The sequence below is a fragment of the Pleurodeles waltl genome, chromosome 5 (genome assembly GCF_031143425.1).
Source record: "Pleurodeles waltl isolate 20211129_DDA chromosome 5, aPleWal1.hap1.20221129, whole genome shotgun sequence".
Classification (NCBI taxonomy): domain Eukaryota; kingdom Metazoa; phylum Chordata; class Amphibia; order Caudata; family Salamandridae; genus Pleurodeles; species Pleurodeles waltl.
In genome coordinates this window covers 1,352,520,672-1,352,534,850 of record NC_090444.1, presented here as the reverse complement: position 1 = coordinate 1,352,534,850, position 14,179 = coordinate 1,352,520,672, and positions in this window count along the sequence as shown.

The following is a 14,179-nucleotide window of genomic DNA, read 5'->3' as shown; positions in this document are numbered from 1 at the left end:
TCTTTCTGAGCAATCAGAAGCTGAACCTGAACTAGAGCTACACTCCGACTCAACGGAAGCTGAGCGGGGCCCAAACCTCACTCCAAGAACAGCAGACGACATCTGTTAAATACTTGTTCCCATATACAGGATATCATTTCTTTTGCTGTTACTATTTAGTCACTGTCGTTGTTTGCGATTGCATAAATACCTCCCCTGGCCTGTGTGCCCGGCCCGCCGCCGCTCGGTCCTGGCAATGATACCAATATGCGCAAAATAGGCCGGTTCTAAAATCACTCCACCACCCGTAACCATGGAACACCCTCCGCACTATATGGACTGTTATCCCAAGCAGACAAGTTTTATTATCCCCTTGTTTTTATCTCACCTGCTATTGTCGTTAAACATAGTGGATCTTGTAGCTGTAGTTGAATGGAAAGTTTTGTTATTATGTGTATTGACATGTACTAATTATAGAGTGTCACACCATAATGTAAGCCTTAAAAGCAGGGCACACACTTCAGTAGCTAGAAAGCTAGTTGTTGGGTATAGATACCAAATAACAAAGAAAATTTGGGCTTACATAACCCCGAGCGGTATCCCCTCAGAATATCTTACTCAAACCCTATGGCATCACAAAATAAACACTATACTACACAATATAAAACCTTAACATGGAATGTAAAGGGCATGGCTTCCGCAAGCAAAAGACAACGGATCTACACATATCTTTGGAGACACCAGATACACATAGCCATGCTACAAGAGACCCACTTAGATAAATCCCTGCTGGCATTAACTAAAACAAAGTGGAAAGGACAATTATATTGGACCACCTTTTCGTCATATGCCAGAGGAACTGTAATCTGGATAGCCCCCGGGGTTCCATATACAGTGTCCCACAAACAATGCGACCCAAACGGGCGATATGTAGTTCTAGAAGGTACTTTAGATGGCGTCCCATTAGCCTTGATAACCTTATATGCTCCTAATACAAATCAACGCGATTTTCTAGGGACAATGGGCAGTAGCATGCTCAGCGACCCCGCAATGGATGCCATATGCGGTGGAGACTTTAACTGCGTTCTGGATATTTTAAAAGACCGATCTATCCCCCCACTAGAACGCGCCCCGGCTAAACGAGCATCGCTTGATCTGATAGAATGGGCTGCTAATAACATGCTTACTGAAATATGGAGAACTTCCCACCCCACATTATGCGAGTACTCGTTTTATTCACCAGCACACAAACTCTATACTAGACTAGACATGTTCTTCGCTACATCTAACATAATCCCAAAGGTAATTACATCTGGCTACCTAGCCCGCACCATATCAGACCATAACCCACACTACTCCATGTTGCTGTGGGGCTATATTCATGCCCGCATTCCAACATGGCGCCTACAGCCAGACGCCTTGACGGACCCCCCCTTTAACACAGAATTGACCACATGCCTATCAACCTATTTTTCTCTAAATAAAAATACAACATTAACCCGAGCTATTGAATGGGATGCCCATAAAGTAGTAGTTAGAGGGCACTGCCTGGCAGCATCGGTGGGCATTAAGAAAATGCTGTCCTCAGAATTATTAAAATTGGAAGCCAAAATACATAGAGCGGAGATTGAAGTCTCAACGAACAATACACCACCAGAAACACTTATATCACTGAAAGCAAAATATAGAGAAACAGACGACAGCCTTGGTAAACACAATTATAGACATTTTAAAATGAGACAACATGCTGAGGGGGACAGATCGGGCAAACTATTGGCGTGGCTGGTGCGCCAATCACCGCAATCATCACCGATAGGAGCTATCAAACTACAAACAGGAAGAGTGGTCAACACCCAAACTGACATCAACAAGGCCTTTTACACATATTATCACACGTTATACCAATCTTCTACACCTCCCACAGAACAGCAACTTGCCGAATTCCTAACTCAGATTCCCCAAAACTCGAGCATCGTCAACAACGCAGATATCCTAGACGGCCCCATTACTATTGAAGAGCTTCGCTTGGCCCTCTCTCAGATGGCGCGAGGCAAGACCCCTGGCACAGATGGTTTACCGCCAGAATATTATAAGTCGCAAAGCACTCACCTGTTGCAACCTCTGTTAGAGGTGTTTAATGAAGCGCGCAACAGAAAACAATTACCAGACTCCATGAGGGAAGCACTAATAGTGGTACTACCAAAACCGGGGCGGGACCCTCTGGACGTCAGATCATACAGACCACTCTCTTTGTTGAACACCGATTGCAAACTTCTTGGAAAAATACTAGCAAATAGATTACTCCCCCATCTACCTGACTTGATACACCCAGACCAGTCAGGATTTATCCCGGGTAGAAACACTTTTATTAATATAAGGCGCCTAATTCGTATCATGCACAACACCACTGACCCAGAAAGTGTGACTGTGTCACTAGACATCGAGAAGGTGTTTGATACGCTAGGCTGGGAATATCTATTTAACACCCTCAAGATGTTTGGATTCAGGAGCGGCTTCATTAATTGGATCACAACACTATACTCCAAACCAACAGCCCGAGTTCAAACCGGCCAGGTAGTGTCGGAAACCTTTCCTGTGAGCAGAGGAACCAGACAAGGCTGTCCACTATCACCATTGCTATTCGCAATAGCTATGGAGCCACTTGCAATTAAGATCAGGAGGTACGCACATAAATGGGGAATAAGGGAGTTCGAAGCATATCATATAATCTCTTTGTACGCAGATGATGCCCTGATATATTTACGCAACCACTCTGACTCCCTGCCCAAGATAATGCATATACTGGATAGCTTCGCTCTGGTGTCTGGCTTACATGTGAACTGGTCTAAATCCTGTATCTTTCCCCTCACTTGTTTGCCCCCTGAACAACAAACATCAATCCCCATACATCAATTACCATGGTCATACCAAACCTTCAAATACCTGGGTGTCCAAGTGTATCATTCTATGGCAGATCTAAGAGAAGGTAACCTAGATAGGCTTCTCCGCTCCACCCGAGGCTCCTTGACATTTTGGAGTTCCTTGCCCCTTTCGCCCATGTGCCGGATAGCAATAGTCAAGATGCTAATATTACCGAGATTCTTATATTATTTCTCGGCACTCCCGTTGGCCTTATCGCGCTCGTTTTTCCATAAAGCGCATTCACTACTAACTGACTTACTCTGGGGCAGAGACAGACGCAGAGTAGCTCTAAACACCACGCAATACCCACAAGAGGAAGGTGGCTTAGGTATGCCGAACCTTGAGCTATATTATGCAGCAGCCCAACTTCAATGGGTCACCAAATGGCTCAATGAGCCGTCCAACACAGAGGTTACAGCAATAATGGATTACATAACCCCTACACAGATATTGGCATGGTTATTAACAGGTCTTCCTCATTTACGACATAATACTCCCCTGCTTAGCTCGGCCAGGCATTGCTGGAAGAGATATGTACAAGGCAAAATGCCACCACTCCCCTATTCTCCCTTAATCCCAGTACCACAGCTCCCGGGCTTCCACGCCTTATCCTCTCATCATGACTTACGAACAGTTAATACCCTCTGTACAGGAGACCTATATAATGAATCCAGAGCAATCACGTTCGCAGATCTGGCGGCTGCGGGGGCAATACAGCCACGAGCCTTTCTGACATTCAATGCCATTAATAATCTCCTAAGCAACATATGGGGCCGTGGTCAAAACGAACCAAACGAATCCCTCCTACTTTCTGCAATACTTTCTATGGGAGAGGCAAAACACACTGTTACTAAATTATACAAAATACTCCTATCAAGAAGTTGTAAAGCTCTAACCCAGGTCAAACTTCGCTGGGATTCCGCTCTTCCTACACCAATAGCACAAAAATCTTGGGACACAGCCCTCACTTCGATCAAGTCCGTATCACGCAACTTTAGACTAAGATACACGCAATTTAATTATTTGCATCAGGCTTATCTCTCCCCAGCTCGTATTCATAAAATATATCCAGGTGCTAACTCCATATGTCCAAGATGCGCTGCCCCCGCGGCGACCTTCTACCATATGGTCTGGGAATGTCGCACGATCAACACTGGCTGGAACCAAATCGTCAACACAACCATAGACCTATCAGGCCAACCGCTTACCCAGACTCCAGAATCCTGTTTACTTAATATACGATACCGAAAAAAAAAGATAAGCATACCCACAAGTTTGTAGATTTAGCATTCGTGACATACAAACGCCTGATAGCCACACATTGGAAGGCCCCAAATGCCCCTCCCCATTCCATCTGGCTACGTGACCTGCACGATTACACATTGGCGGAAGCTCAAACTCTGAGGCAATCACAGCATAGAGGCCAGACACAAGGTGGGATTGAAAATTGGGATCTCTTTGTAGTTAGAATTGAATCTAGAGATGACAAATACCCCCCATGAACTATACCCTTTAGTAAACTTAAAATACGCTATCCCTAGACCTACACACAATAACTGAATCTGCCAAGAATAGATCCAAATTATTGCATCACTAGGCCTAGCCCGCACCACATTTACCCAACGACAGACCCATGACACAACTATCCCCCATACCAAAGAGCACACATAGAAAAGTAGCCCTCGGAACCTGTACAACTTCACGCTCCCACTATCATAATGGACGCCATCAGACATACCTAAGAATATTATTTATCATGTCTAATGTTATTGGTTATAGAATGTTCATGGAAAGCCAGTACACTGAAATGTATCTATGCTGTGTAACGTACAAACGTTAGAAGATAGGTGATTTTTCACCTAAATATATGTAATGTACTGCTATGTCCAGACCTTGTTTGACTTTAAGTTTAATAAACAGATTTAAAAAAAAAAAAAAGGATATGTCACCGCCAGGATCCGGTACATCAGGGGGGTCATGGTGCGATGGGCACCCCTTCCACGTTGGGAGGCCATCCCCAGCTGGGCCTCCACCGTCTTCTTGCTCCAGCGGCGCAAGTCCTCCCATCTTTTCCGGCAGTGGGTGCTCCGTCTATGGTAGCCCCCTAGGGTCTGGCCTTCCTTGGCGATGGCACGCCGAATACCCTTCTTCTGGTGGGCGCTGATCTAGAGGAATAGTGAAGTAAAAATGGATGTTACTCCCCCGTATAGTTCTTCTCACACATTACCCACAAACATCCCACCCTGGCCCAGAAAAACATACTCACACCATCCTCACATGCTGGCCTGTCCCCCCTGTCACTTCCATCCACAACACTCTATACAATCATGTGCCATCCACCATTCACACAGTTTACTCATCTGTTTGTCTGGAGGACCGTAGAGTTGCGTGTACTGGCGTGAGGACCCCATCCACCAGTTTCTCCAACTCCTCTGCAGTGAAGGCAGGGGCCTTTTCCCCAGACACTGTAGCCATTGTTGCTTCCAGACGCAGGTCACAGCAGCACTTGCAGTGTAGTTCCTCTCCTGTTGAAGTTCAGGTATCAAGTGAGGGAACATATAGAAAATGGCGGTCACGTCCGCGGCGGTGCGTACTGTCACCGCCGGCGTACATCGTCATTGGCTCCTGGAACCCATAGGGCCCAATGATAACTAATGATGAATTGCGCAGCGGTCTTCGACCGCCTGCCGCGATGCTGCACAACACCAGCGCAGTAATTCATTTCCCCTTCCCCCACCTTACAGGCCAGGCAGCCGCCATTTCAGGGGGCCACATGGCAGATCATCTAACTGCGTCACACCTAATAAGGCCAGGAATACGGACAGAAAAAGGCACATAGAGAAAATTTAACAATTGTGCTAAACAGCCCTGTGAAACCAATGTGGTGTCTGACCCTCTGGTCACCGTTCTCCTCCATAGGGCACGTCCGCTGAGGCAGGTGATGAGATGGCAGCATCCTCCGGTGTACCGACCCCTGGTGGACCTGTCGACAATGGAAGACAGACACATCATTATCACTTACAGACTTGATCGTGCAGCAATCCAGGAACTGGGTGCCCAGTTGGAGCCAGACCTGATGTCAGCTATCCGCCATCCCACAGGAATCCCCCCTCTAGTACAGGTCCTGTCAGTGCTTGATTTTCTGGCAAGTGGGTATTTTCAAACAGCAGTAGCCATGGCATCAGGGCTGTCACAGCTAATGTTCTCTAACGTGTTGTCCAGAGTGTTATCTGCCCTGCTGAAACACATGCACAGCTACATCGTTTTCCCTCAGGTGGAGGATCTACTCACAGTGAAAAGTGACTTTTATGCCCTGGGACATATCCCCAACATAATTGGTGCCATTGATGGTACACATGTGGCATTCTGCCCCCCGCAGGAATGAACAGATATACAGAAACCGGAGAAGTTACCATTCAATGAATGTGCAGATGGTGTGTTTGGCAGACTAGTACATCTCCTGTGTGAATGCCAAGTATCCAGGCTCCGTGCATGATGCTTACATTTTGAGGAATAGCAGCATCCCTTGTGTGATGGGGCAACTCCAGAGGCACCGTGTGTGGCTAATAGGTGAGCCCAAGGTACCCACATAGTTTAATTTGGTGTCTGGGTATGGGAGATTCCCTAATATTTGGAGGATGTCTAACAGTTGTCCCTCGATATTTGCAGGTGACTCTGGTTACCCCAACCTGTCATGGCTACTGACCCCAGTGAGGAATCCCAGGACAAGGGCTGAGGAACGCTCCTATGAGGCACATGGGCGAACTAGGAGGATAATAGAGCGCACCTTCGGCCTCCTGAAGGCCAGATTCCGGTGCCTCCATCTGACAGGTGGATCCCTATACTACTCACCGAAGAAGGTGTGCCAGATCATCGTGGCATGCTGTATGTTGCAAAACCTGGCTTTATGATGCCAGGTGCCTTTTCTGCAGGAGGATGGGCCTGATGGTGGTCTTGTGGCACCTGTTGAGCCTGTGGACAGTGAAGAAGAGGAGGCAGAAGAAGAAGATGTAGACTACCGTAACAACATCATCATGCAATACTTCCAGTGAGACACAGGTAAGAGGATGGCACTGCTTCCCACATCTCATACTATTATAGCACCTAGCAAAAAGTGCTTTTTTACCTCTGTTTATGGACCCTGACTTGTCACTTTGGCTTTCCATTTCACAGATCTGGGTCCCACTTTGTGACCTCTACTATGCTTACTGCTGGCCAACAACTGTGTAACATTGGTATGTGAACAAGTACATTGACATTACTATATTTCAGAGAGGTTTCAATTACACATTTGTGAAAGCACAGTCTGACTCCAGATTGATTTGTGATTCAAGGGTGTTTATTTCTGTGCTAATAAGTGGAGGGGGGTGTGCAATGGGCTGTGGTGATGGTGGAGGAATGTGCAGGGTTGAGTCTAGTCTCTTGGTCTCACAGGTGCATTGTCCAATGGGGCATAGGAAGGGGAGCAATGGCAGTTTAAGGTGGACAGGGTGACAAAGTGGGACAGAAGGGTGACATTCAGGAGGGTCTTATTTCCTGGCGGCGTCTTGGCAATGTTCTCTGTCTTATTCCTGGATCTCAGGGACCGTTTGCGGGGTGGTTCTCCTTCTGCAGGGGGTGGGGTGCTAGTGGCCAGTTGTTCATGTGGCGGTTCCTCCTGTCCACTAGCGCCAGCCGGCGGAGGTGGAAGGCTGTTCATCGTCCAGGCCAGTGTCAGGGGCCCGTTTGTGTGCGACTGTGCCCCTCATGGTGTTGACAATGTCTGCCAGCACCCCTGCAATGGTGACCAGGGTGGTGCTGATGGACTTCAAGACCTCCCTGATCCCAAGGTAGTGTTCCTCCTGCAGCTGCTGGGTCTCCTGAAACTTGGCCAGTACTGTGCCCATGGTCTCCTGGGAATGGTGGTATGCTCCCATGATGTTGGAGAGTGCCTCGTGGAGGGTTGGTTCCCTAGACCTGTCCTGCCCCTGTCTCACAGCTGTCCTCCCAGCTTCCCTGTTATCCTGTGCCTCTGTCCCCTTGACCGTGTACCAACTGCCACTGACCTCAGGTCCCTGGTTGTCTTGGGTTGGTGGGTTTGCCTGGTGTCCCAGTAGTGGTGGACACACTGGTGATTGACGTGTCCTGGGGACAGAGGGATGGGCCCACTGGGTGGGTGCTGTGGGGGTGTTTCCTGAGGGGGGAGGGTCTGTGGTGGCTTGTGACAGTGGCAGGGGAACCGACTGTCCAGAGGTCCCTGATGGGCCGGGCTGGTTATCTCGATCCATTCGTGCAGAGCTGCTGTCATCACTGTGGGCTTCTTCTGTGGGGGGACTGAATATGTCTGGCACCTCCTGTCCAGTGACGTTGGGTATGGGTCCTGTTGGGGTGTAAATGCATAGTTTTAGTATCTGTGTGTGCCATCTTGTGCATTGGGTGAAGTACCCCCTACTCCCGTGCTTGCATTATTGTGTTTGCCCTTTTGTGATAGTTGTTTTGGGGTCTGTGTGGGTATCTGTAGTGGACATGCTTTGATGATCGGGTCCATGCATAGGTGTTGCATGCAGGGCCTTGGTATTGGGAGATGTGGGTTGTGATAGTGGGGCATATGTGAGGTGTTGGAGTGATGGGGTGAGGGTGAGGGTGGGGGTATGTGATGGCATGCAGGTGGGGTGGGGGATATGGTAAATAAGATATGACTTACCAGAGTCCAGTCCTCCTGCTACTCCTGCCGGGCCCTCAGGATGAAGTATTGCCAAGACTTTCTTCTCCCATGTTGTTAGTTGCGGGGGAGGAGGTGGAGGTTCATCGCTGGTCCTCCGTACAGCAATCTGGTGTCTGGATACCGCGGAACACACCTTTACCCGTAGGTCGTTCCACCTCTTCCTGATGTCATCCCGTGTTCTTGGATGCTGTCCCACTGTGTTGACCCTGTTGACGATTCTCCGCCATAGCTTCATCTTCCTAGCAATGGAGGTGTGCTGCACCTGTGATCCGAAAAGCTGTGGCTCTACCCGGATGATTTCCTCCACCATGACCCTGAGCTCCTCCTCTGAAAACCTGGGGTGTCTTTGAGGTGCCATGATGTTGTATGAGTGATGGTGTTGTGTGCCTGTGGATGCTGGTGTTGTGTTTCCTATTCTCTCTCTCTCAGCTTTTCAAAAAAATGTAATTGTAAGGGTTTGTGGGTAATGTGGGTGTGTGTTTTATGGTGGTGTGAGTGTGTGGGTGTGGTGTGTGTATGTGTATCAGGTGTGTGTATTTCGAATTGTCCAATGTGGTTGTGTTTTGGAAGTGTGTGTGTATTTTGAGCGCGGCGGTGTGTACCGCCAATGGATTACCACGGTTGATTCGTGGGTCATGATAGTGTGAGCGTATTCTTGTTGGTGTGACTGTGTAGGTTTTGGTATCACCAGTTTATCACTGACCTTTGGTGTGGCGGACTTGTGTGGCTGTCTATATTGTGGCGGATTCCAAGATGTGGGTCGTAATTCTTGTAGCGGAATTCTGCCGCCGCCACGGTATGTTGGTGGCCTTCAGCACGGCGGAAAGCGGGATTTACCGCCAGGGTTGTAATGAGGGCCATAGTGTCAAACATCTGAAAGGGTTCTGCAGGGATATGGGAGTACCCAGCAAGGGGCCTCCAGAAAGGATGAATTTCAAATGGCGCCGGAGGCCTTGTGCAGAAGCCCATTCAGAGGAGGATGCTGCAGAGGAGGTTCCAGAAGATGGCTCCCCAGAGGATTTTTTGCCATCAGTGGATGATGTTATCAGTGCAGTTGTGCCCCCTGCCTAACCAGGGCGCAGTGTCTCTGATCAAGACCTGACCACAGAGGAGAGGAGAGAGGAGAGAGAGTTTCAATTGCAGATGGCAAGGGTAAAGATTGAGGCTCAACAGGAGGAAAGGAGAGCAGAGAGAGAAGCCAAGCAAGCTGAGGCTGAAAGAGCAGCCATACAGATTGAAGCTGAGAGAGCTTAAGCTGCAGCTGAGAGAGCCTTGGCTGAGAAAAAACATTTGTTGGCTCATGAACTGAGTCTCAAGGAGCTGGAGATGAAGGTGAGACAGTCTTAGTCCAGCAGTGATGGTGGCAGAATATATGCAGGATCTGTTGGGGGAGAAAAAAGTTCATATACCCAAGAATGTGGTGCCAAGTTATGTGGTGGGACTGTCAACACCAGGGCAGTGCGTGCTCTATTGGCGACTAGAATGCAAAAACCCAGCACTCTCAAAACAACGTAATTTATGCATTGTGCTGATATGTTGTTGTTTAACCTTTTGCATTGCAGAGTTTAATCCTGAAGACTTATTTTTAATGTGTTTAAAAATACTGTTAATTTGCAATGTATTGCTGCAGGCTTTCAGAGTGTGTTAGGGTGTGGTCCCTTTCCAGGGCCTTCTAGAGACTTTCCCTGCAGCATGCCTGGGTGTGGTTGTGGGCTGGGCCAAGACCCTATAAACGGGAGCCAGCCCAGCTCCAAGTGCTCACTATTCAGAGGTCCCGGTGCAGAGCAGCAGCTACTTCCTGAGCTCCTGTCCCGATGGCCTATTTGATCTTCCAGGCCTCTGCCCTTCATTCTTCATTGGTGATCCTTGTTCTGGGAGGTAAGACGGTGGCCTCCCGACGCCGTATCGAGAACTTTCATATTCTTGGCCTAATTATTTAATGATTAACAGATTACTTTGCGCGCTACCATTTCTTGACATTTACATGGTGGCTAATGAATCGGCAAGACGCGCAATTCGTTTCATGCTGATTTAATCTTGTTATTCATTGCGCGCTACCATTTCTTGACATTTGTATGGTGGCTTGCGAATCAGCAAGACGCGCAGTTCGTTTCATGATGATTTGACTTTGTTGTTCATTGCGCGCTACCATTTCTTGACATTTACATGGTGACTTATGAATCAGTAAGACGTGCGATTCGTTTCATGATGATTTAACTTTGTTGTTCATTGCGCACTACCATTTCTTGACATTTATATGGTGGCTTAAGAATCGACAAAAGACGCGCGATTCGTTTCATGGTGCTTTAATCTTGTTATTCATTGCGTGCTGTTATTTCTTGGCATTTACATCATGGCTTACGAATCGGCAAGACGCGCGATTCGTTTAATGGTGATTTCACCTTGATATTCATTGCGTGCTACCATTTCTTGACATTTTACATGGTGGCACTCGAATCGGCAAGATGCACGATTCTCTCCTCGAGCTTAATTCATGTTGTTCATTGTATGCCACTATTGTAAGACATTTATTAGGTAATATTCGAGTTGACAAGTTGTGTGATTTGTTTCCTGAATCCATATTGTGTTATTCATGGTGCACAATCCTTTTATGGTGTTTACTATATATATATGAAAATCTGAAATGTGCGCAATTCGTGTTGAAACATTTCAAGAGAACACAGAAGGCCAGAGTTTCTAGATGTAATATTGCAGGGTCCTAGTATGCATTCTCAAAAAAGGATTCATATGATTGGTTTAGAACTTATTCAGAACGTTTTCCTGATTCTCATGTAAAGGAAAGTACTTGAATTTGAAAGTTTCATTTAATCCATCTTGATTTCCTTACAGGTATCCGGCCATCTTGAAACATAGTCATTTTAAGCCTAATTCTTAGGTTGTTCATGTTTTCAGAATTACTAGGCTTAGAGTCATAGTCTAGTATTGATTTCATGAGATGTAATTTTCATATTGTGTGTTTTAACCTTTTTCTTACTACAGGTCTCCTTCCCAGCTGTTCCCTTCCTAATCCCCTCTTCCCCTCTTGAACTCTCTTGGCCTCTGTGATTTATCTATCAGAGTCTTGGAGCTGTTCAGTGGTGGACGTGTTGGGAACGTGCGCAGACCCCGAGGATCTGGTGACTGTAACAGAATAGTGAGCCCACAAATTATTATCCTCCTGGTTTGTGAATGTTCGCAGCAAGGCCACGCTGGACGAGTTAGTCAAGGCTATCACCCAGCTCCAGGCAGAGGTGGTATCATCCAAAGAATTGACAAGTAGCCTAGCTGAAAGAGTGAGTCAGTTACAAGATAAGGGTGAGAAGAAGGAACAAAGTCCCACAGGTGTGTCTTGGCCAGGTACTTCTTCTCAGACTTCTGGAAGTAATCCGACAAGCATTTCCCTCAATGTCCCTTCCGCAATTCCTTTAGCTCCCCAAGAACGTTTCTCAGGTGACCCTTTGAAAGCGCAATCTTTCCTGGTTCAAGTGAAACTACACTTCACCTGTAGACCATATACTTTCTCAGATGCCCAGTCCAAAGTAGCTTTCTTGTTATCATATCTGTCTGGGGATGCAGCTACCTGGGCAATTCCTCTTGTGCGTAAAGATAGTCCCTTGTTGTACAACTGGAGAAATTTTGTTCATTAGTTTGAGAGAGTTTTTGATCGTAGAACTGTAACACAGTCAGCAGATCGTGAATTATTCGATTTACGCCAAGGGAATCAGGACCTAGTGTCGTATTTAGCCAACTTTAACAGGCTGGTTGCCGAGACATCCTGGCCTGAAGAAAAACAAGCGGTCTTGTTTTACAAGGGACTCAAAGAGGAACTAAAAGATATTTTAGCGCAAATCGACCCACAACCTACAGATTGTCAAGAACTAATAAACCTTGTCTTGAGGCTTGATCATCGTTTAACAGAACATAAAGGAATGCGCAAAAAGACTGAAAAATATTCATGGCGTGTTCATGATAACAGAGACTCAAGGACTCTGAAAGAAAGAACGCCGGAACCGATGGAAATTGGAACCATCAGAAGACCTTTGACCAAAGATGAAATGGACCTACGCAAAAAAAATGGACAATGTCTTTATTGTGGACGGAAGGGTCATTTTACCAAATATTGTCCAATCAAACCAAAGAGCAAGCAAGGTCCAGTTCAGAAGGTCACAGCCAATGCACCAGTTGAGTTGGAAAAACTAAAACACCCGAGATGCAGTGAAGGGTTGCTCTTGGGTGTCACCGTGGACCCTTCACAATCTAGACATCTTAAACTGGAAATAAGAGTTCAGGTGAAGAAAAAGATCTATTTCAAAAAAGCTCTAGTCGATTCTGGGGCTAGTGGGAACTTTGTTGACGCCCGATTGGTTCGTGCATGGGGGATCCCATGTATTGAAAATAAGATCCCAGAAATCATCCAGGCAATCGATGGAAAACTCTTGACTGGAGGTCCAGTAACTCTTCAGAATATTCCCTTGTCGATGATTTGTGGAAATAAGAATCAAAGAAAGAAACATAAAGAGAAAATCATCCTTGACGTGATCCATGCTCCCCAATATGGGATTATCCTTGGCTTGCCATGGTTAACTCATCACAATCCAGAGATCAATTGGGCAGAACGAAAAATCATGTTCTCATCTGCATTATGTAAAGAACAATGTCTCCAAAAGATTCAATTACCAAAAGTCTGCAACTCTTACATAGCTACTGCTGCGGAGAAAGAAATTCAGCTGCCCAAACTGTATTCATCTTACAAAGATGTTTTTGATGAGAAAGGAGCAGAGACCCTACCTCCTCATAGATCTTATGACTGTCAAATTGATCTAGCCCCAGGTGCGATACTTCCCAACTGTTGTGTGTATGCCCTGTCAGAACATGAAAATCAACATTTACGAAAATACCTAGATCAATTTGTGGAGAATGGTTTCATTCGCCCCTCTAAGTCTCCTGCAGCTTCGCCTTTGTTTTTTGTTCCAAAAGCTAATGGAGAACTTCGAACTTGTATCGACTATAGGGGATTAAACAAAGTCACCATCAAGAAAAAATATCCTTTACCCCTAATGCCGGTCTTATTGGAACAAGTAAGGAGAGCAAAAATCTACACAAAGCTTGACCTCCGAGGTGCTTACCATTTGGTCAGAATGAGAGAGGGTGACGAATGGAAAACAGCGTTCAAGACAAGATATGGCCTTTTTGAATATACCGTCATGCCTTTTGGTCTGTGTAATGCTCCAGCAGCATTTCAATTTTTCTTGAATGACGTTCTTAGAGAGTACCTCGATATATTTGCCATAGTATACATCGATGACATTTTGATCTATTCACACAATGAAAACGAACATGTCCAACATGTCAAGAAAATTCTTGCAGCCCTTCAAAAACACCATTTATATTGCAAACTAACCAAGTGTGAGTTTCATGTTACCACAGTTGACTTTTTAGGGGTTATTCTTACCCCTCAAGGTATGGTGATGGCAGAAAAGAAAGTAAAAGCCGTATCTGATTGGCCCACCCCAAAGACTGTTCGTGATGTACAATGTTTCCTGGGGTTTGCAAATTTTTACCGGTGGTTCGTAA